A 7,174-nucleotide genomic window follows, 5' to 3' on the forward strand; every position below is an offset into this window, starting at 1 on the left:
TTTAGCAGACTGTAAAAGCCACAAATTAGACCAGCAATTGTTACTATGTAAAATATGGTTTGACTGATACAAAAACAAGATACCAAACCCAATTAGCATTAATGTTGATGTGCCAAAGAAAAATGTATATGCCATATATGAAATTTAGAGAAGTGTCCTGGGTGTGGTCCTTACAATGATAAGTTTAGTGAAGGTTATTAGAACATTCACCGTAAACAACATGATACCACATTTGTCTAATGTAAGCCAATTTTCCTTGGCTAAAAAAGATTCAAAAGGGTGTGTCCTTCTGAAGATGGGAAGGAAAATTCCACCCCCAATTAAGCAAAAAGAAAATTTTAAATAACTAAATAGATGCAATCTGAAATCTAAGACTTAGAATCTAAATAAGACTTAAATGAGAAATATTTTCCTAACTGTAATATCATCATTCCATTTTCCTGGGAAATGGATATAACACATAAGACTAAATTCTAAGCTCTTAATAATTACATTAAACATACTTCTGAAACTGACCTTACCTATACCATAGTAAACAATAATGTTTCATTACTTTTATTCATGTACAATTACATGATTATACAGTTAATGTTTTCAAAAGAAGTTCACATAATTGTTTTTGCTGAATTTTTCCTTCTTTCATTCCCTTCTCTTGCAAATTCACAAGAAAGGAAATCCCTGGAGCTTAGCGTGTACCATGATCAGGTCCAATTCACCATGAGTAAATATCCTATAAGAGTCAACGTATCCCTTATCTGAGTGTTCCTGGGTCCTTGATGAAGCCTCGTTTTTTGTTAAAAACAACATAAAATCCTAACTAGCAAAAAAATAACAATTAAGTAAAAAAACTAAGAAGCATTAAAAAAAAAACACATCACTGTAGTAACAGGGTCAAAGAAATATTTAAATGTACAAAAGGTAATCATGCATAATAATGAAAAAACACCAAGTAGGTTTCAAAATATTTCCAAATACGGAGGAACTGTAAATTCCAAATAATGAAGCTGATTTCCACAGGAGAGTTTTTAATGACTTTATAATTTATGGTAGTTAATATGGATGCCTTAAGCAGATTTTAAAACTCCCACTCTTAATGAAGTACTGCAAGTGTTACATGACAAAAAAAATAGTGCATATCTTCACATTAGTTGTCAAAAATGAGAAATACCAAAGCAGCTATAAGAAAAAATGAGGAATCTCATGTAACCTATGCAGAAGTCCATTCCTAGAAAATTATTATGAATTAAGTAAATAATGAGATTAAATTTGTCCCACAGGAAAATCAGACCTCTACTCTGAATCATTTTTTCTCTCCCAAGTTAATAGTTTTCTTCTTTCCCAATCTGTGCCCTAAGACCAAAAAAGCAATGGGAAGGAATTCTATTTCATAACTCAATTAGCATCTTATTGGTGCTTGGTTATCTAAAAACAAGAGAAAAGAAACAATGAAAATGATATGTAAATAGTCCTAACCAGAACTGGGATTGGCTATAAGGCTAGTGGTGACCCCAAGGTGTAAGGGGAAGAAAGAGGTTGCAATGGCAGCTTTAACATTATTTTTAACAAATCCCTTTTTATTGATGCCTTTTGCTTTTATATCACATTCATTTCCAAATGTATTTTTCTACTCTTTTCCTACCCTGCATGCCTTGTTTTAAAACATATCTAAAGAAAAAAATTAAACAAAAATTCATCCACCTGACAGTATATGCAATATTCCATACCCATAACCACTATCACCTCAACCTCTTTCATGAAATGAAGGAGGTGAAATACATGCATTTTTAATAGCAGAACCTGTCTCCTAGGAAGGTAGGCATTTTGTAGTAGGTCAAGATACATAAGTTAACAGAAAAATGGAGTACACACCAACCACAACCATACAAGTGAATGAGAATGATGGACAAAGAATCCTGATGAAGACAGAGGAAGCAAATGAAAAAATTATAATACTTTGTATCATGAAATTAATTTAAATACAATTACAATTACTAAGTAAAAATACATGTATTACAATGAAATCTTAAAGCCTCAGATGGATCATAAGACACAATTTTTAGACCTTGATCAGAAACCACAAATGCTTTGTCCTGGTATCTGGTACACAAATCAAAAGATCTTAAGATTTGAACACTACGGCTCCAAAAGAGAAAGCTAATGTTTCTCCAGGATTTCTTTTCTTGTCTAGGACTGACTAGAGGATTCTCAAGAACAAGACAAAGAAAATAATGATAATATGAAGAGAGAGGACCTAATCACAGTAAATAAACGAATATAACTACCAAGGGGTACACTTTAATTGATTCACCATTGGGCTAAGGAAGTTATTTTCTACTAAGGTTTTCAATAAGTTCTAATAAGTGATTTTACAACTGAAGTGGACCCAGAAGAACCTCAACTCAAGCCTTCATTTTTAAAAATTCACAGCTGAATCTGTCTAAATCCATATCACTCTCAGAAACCCTAGAATAATATAATCCTTAATATAATGGTGTCTGACACAGGCATAGAGAAAGGCCCCTACAGGGTACAGCAAACACAAAGGCCCAAGCTACAGTGAAAGAGATTAGAAGAAAATCAATACAAATGACATGAGAGAACTACACTTATGACCTACGGCAGTGTCAATTACTTAGGGATGAATTCAATCCTTTGAGTCCACTAAATCCCCAGAGGGGAGCCCGAGTCTCACATGCATCTCTGGCAACCCTTCTGGTTGAATGAAAAAATATAGTGGAATGTATATAGCATCTGGCTTGGTCCTTCTCAAACTGAAAGACAGTTACTGCTACACTGAATATAGGTGAAAGAACAGGAACAACAAAGTTAAAATTTGACCATTTTCTAAAGAAAAAAAACTCAAGCAAGCAGAAAATTGATGATGCACATAAACAAAAAGAAATCTGTTAATGATGAAATACAGATATCCATTGGGCACTGAATAGAAATGAGTTAAAGATGAGAGGATAACCAAAATTATTTACATGATACAGGTGTAGGTAGGGAGGAATCAGCCTGTAAAGGGTTTGTTTGGAAAGGCGGTACTCATAAAAATTGAAATAACAAAACCTAGAAATTCCTTTTCTAACATGCCTGGTCAATTCTTTTCAATTTAAAACTAAGTAATACCTGAAACCAAGCTCTAATGCATACTCCATAATCTCTTCTTCAAACTGAATTTCAAATTACTACCATAGATGAAGATGTCCAGAATTATTTTCTAAACAGGACATGGTTTAAATCAGTTTTACATTAAAAGCTTTCCAAAGAAAATTTCTAGTAATTGATTTTATTCTCCCTACACGTCCCACTTCCTTGCTTCAATCACACCAAATACTTCCCCCCCACCGTGATGCTAGTTTAAAAAAATAACAGAAACAAATGCACTTCAAATGGTTCCCTTATCCTCTCTTCCTAGAAAAATGCAGGCTTTGTGGTGAGTTCTCCGAAGTTGAGGAAAAATAAAAAATCAAAATCTTTCCTGACACCAGACAGACAGCAGCTGACACAGAGGTGAGTGCCGAGCATGTCAGAGAAGGGACATCCCCACCGCCCTGGCAGTCTCTTCTGAATCCCCTGCTTCCTGCATTAAGTCTGACACAGAGAATTATTAGTCATTTGCCTTAGTAGTTACCAGAATACAGTAAACGATTTCTGCTTCTCCCCGGCCTGGGTCTCCAAACGCTCAAGCCAAAGACAGACACAAAATGAAATCAAGAATCCCCCAGCAGGGGAGCTGCACAGCCTCTTCTCTGGGGGTCCCAGCATGGGAGAGAGAGGGCGCTGGAGGAGGGGAGGTCCCTAAGGACTAGACTGGGGGGATGGTTCTCAAAGAGTGGGTCACTCGGAACAGAGCCCCCCCGTGGAGGGGGCGTCTCGAAGGGAGGTGTCAGTGCAGGTAGGGACTGCTGCCTCCCGGATCGGGTGGGTGGGGTGAAGGGACGGAGGCACCGGCTCTTCCTTCACCCCCAGCAGAGGTGCCACAGCCCCACAGCCCGAGGCGGCCCCGAAGCTCAGGACCCGGCCTCCCCCTCAGGGCCGCCTCCCCGAGGAAAGGGAAGAAAAAGGAGTGGGGGGGTGGGGAAAGAGTCGGGCCCTGCCCTAGCTTCCCCGCCCGCCGCCCCGCACTCACAGTGGCGCTGAGCTCCCGCTCTCCGCCCCGCCGGCCCGTCCACCCGCAGCGAGCGGCCGCCGAGATCCCGGCGCTCCCCGCAGAGCAGCGCCCGCCGCCGCCCGGTAGCCGCAGCACCAGAGCCGCCTCGCTTCCGCTCCTCCGCTGTACTCCCGCGAGAACTTCCTCTCCTCCGTCGGCCCGGCCAGGCCCCGCCCCCCCGGGAGACTTCCCTCTTCCTCTCCTTCTCCCCCTCCCCCCGCCACCCAGTAAAAGGGGCCCCAGAGCGCAAGCGTTCATTCCCCGGCCCTGCCCAGCAGGTGGGGGAAACCTTCTCGGAGTCTCCCTTTGCGCAGGCGCACACGCGGGCGCTGGCCCCCGGCCCGCCTCCGAGCAGGTGTCATGGGGCAGGCCGTCAGGCATCCACCCTTCCCCCACCTCCTAAAGGAAGCTGTAACTGTTTTCAGAACCAGAGCAAAGACGCCACCTCCTGCCCTCCAGACTTCCCTCTCGCCTTCTCGAGGTGGTTTGTAACTCTTTCCTACCCTTGATCGTTTCCCCTTCCCCTTTTCCTGACATCGCCCCAACTAGAAATTGTAAAAGATGAAAAGAGAAACACATCGCCCACTATGAGAATACCCTAAGGATGGTAAGAGATAAGATAGGGGAAAAAGGCTTCTCTGTACCAAAAAAGGGCATACCAGTATCATCCTTCATCGGAAAAAAGAGAACCTGGAAATAACACATGTCTAAAGATGTGGGAATGACTGAATAAATCGTGGTACAGGAACATCATGGAATTATACATTTTTTAAAATATTGGCAGATACAAAGTGAGTGAAGGAAAAAGAGTCAAAACGCCTAAAAGCAAACGCCTAAAAATTACTAAAGAGAAAAAAATGATTCAGAAGGAGAAATAGAAACAAAAAAGGACGTTTTTGTTATTATATTGTTAAAGTATACAACTTTTTAGACAATTTGTAAATAATTGGGTTTACAATATTATTTATGTAACATCCTCTCTGGAGTATCCCCCAATTTGCATTCATACTTGAGATTGGGGTCCCCAAAGGATAGCTGGTACTCTCAAGTTATAGAGTACAGACTGTGGGTACCTACTCCTACAACTACAATTCTAGAACCTCCACTGGTGTGCTTACCATTAACAATTAGTTAACTGACATAATTAGCCCTTAGCAAAGGTTTAAATGCCTAAGATACCATAGTCCAGTCAATAAGCATTAATTTATTAAGTAGCTACTATGTTCCAGGTACTGAGCCAAGATCTAGGCTTACAAAGAAAAATTAAGATCCCAAAACAGTTCCTGCCTGGAAGTTCACAATCTAATGGGGGAGACCGCATGCAAATGACTATCTACAAACAAGATATATACTGGATAGATTGGAGGAAATCATAGAGGGAAGGCATTAGCATTAAAGGGGACCAGAAAAGGCTTCTTACAGAACATGGGATTTTAGGCTGAGTTTAAGAAAGCCGGGAGGCCAGAGTAAGAATAGAGAAAATTCTAGGCATGGAACAGTGAAAATATCTAGTCAGAAATATAGTGTCTTATGTGAGGAAGAGCAAAGAGTTCAATGTTACTAGATTGTAGAAAGAAGTAAAGGGTAAAACACTGGAAAGGCAGGAAGGAGCCGGATTATGTACATTATCTATAAAACATTTTCTTCAGTAAAGCTGGGGTGTACCCTCCCGAACATATACTCAGTGTTAATGGGATGAGTGAGCCTATATATGGTATGGGGGGAGTATGGAGTATGTGAGGGCTTGCTCAGTCCTTTTCAAGGCTGCTCATGAACCTTTAGTATCCACATGTCATCGAATTCTCACCTGTGTCTCAAAAAATCTGTAGCATGTACAGCATTGACATCCCAGGAAGACTATCTTGCAGATAGGCTAAATGAGGTTGAGAGTAACCAACGAACCTCAAATCAGTTGGTAAGCTAGGGGGATAGCTAACCAAAGCCTGTGAAAGCTTCCTCCCATCCCCATGGAATGGGTAGATGAAAACAATTCATTCCAACTACCACAAAGGTGGCCAAAACAGGTGAAGTGCTTAGAGCTTAGTCAGACAGCAAAGAAGCCAAGGTCACTCCCTGCATCTCAGGCCATCGGTAGTCACCTTGAGTTTTATCTTGCCACCGGATTTCTATGACACTGGAAGAAGGAGTCAGACTGATAACTTTGTGCAACTCTGTCTCACTTCAATTCAATTCATGTGCAAGTCAAGACTACCTGTGATGTCATTGGCTCCTCTTTAAAAATGGACAAAAAACAACAAGCGAGGCTATGTACAAAGAAAATATGTGGCCAAAGTAACTCTTGCCTTTGGCTCTTAGGAGCTTTAATGTCCTTCCTCTGCTTGTAGAATCTTCTGGAAGGTCCTCCCTGGGTACTGTGTTTCTGTTGGATATGGGCAGATGGGCTACTAGAGGTCCCACTCCATAAAGCTTCCTGAAAGCAGTCTCTCTGTGACTACCTGAAGTATGTGTGTGTGTGTGTGTGTGTGTGTGTGTGTGTGTGTGTGTGTGTGTATTCTCTCAGCTATGCCTTGAACTCTCCTGAATTCATTCTCCAACTGCTGAACAGTAAGAAGGCCAGTTTAGATGCATCAAAAGGTATGGTTCATGAATTAATGTATATTAAGACTAGAAAAAGAGGTTGGAGTTAGGTTATAAACAGCTTTAAATGTCAAACTGAGAAGTTATATTTGACCCTAGACATAATGGAGAGTTGGTGAAATTTATTGAGTAAGAGAGTGATGCCTCTGAGAAATTGGTGCCCATGAAGTTGTTTGAGTCCATAACATGAGGATTGGTTGAAAGAACTGGTTAACACATGCAGGTTGCTTTAAAGATTTCCCTTTGCCAGGAGAGTCAACACATTCTTCTGAGCAGAAACCTTTTTAATAGAGACAAGGTAGGGCTAAATCTAGCTGAACCAGTGTTTTGCATACTTTCTGAATATTCTTTCCATGCTACTGTTCATTGAATTTCCTTTTTGTTAAATGTTAGGTGGTAAAAAAAAAAAAAAAGTTAGATGGT

The 7,174-nt window shown here is 40.6% G+C and overlaps 1 protein-coding gene across 2 annotated transcripts in view; it reads right to left on the reverse strand.

Annotated features, from left to right (window-relative positions):
- The window catches only part of GRB2 (growth factor receptor bound protein 2), a 103,788-nt gene extending 99,343 nt beyond the window's left edge, over nt 1-4,445 (reverse strand). Inside the window, exon 1 of one of the 2 annotated variants that reach the window (XM_072645675.1) lies at nt 4,133-4,445. The gene's annotated coding sequence lies outside the window, so the exon portion shown is untranslated. The remainder of the gene's footprint in view (nt 1-4,132) is intronic. The other variant, XM_072645676.1, reaches the window with a different exon arrangement.
- Between the last annotated feature and the right edge of the window lie 2,729 nt (nt 4,446-7,174).

The sequence above is a fragment of the Notamacropus eugenii genome, chromosome 2, assembly GCF_028372415.1.
Source record: "Notamacropus eugenii isolate mMacEug1 chromosome 2, mMacEug1.pri_v2, whole genome shotgun sequence".
NCBI lineage: Eukaryota > Metazoa > Chordata > Mammalia > Diprotodontia > Macropodidae > Notamacropus > Notamacropus eugenii.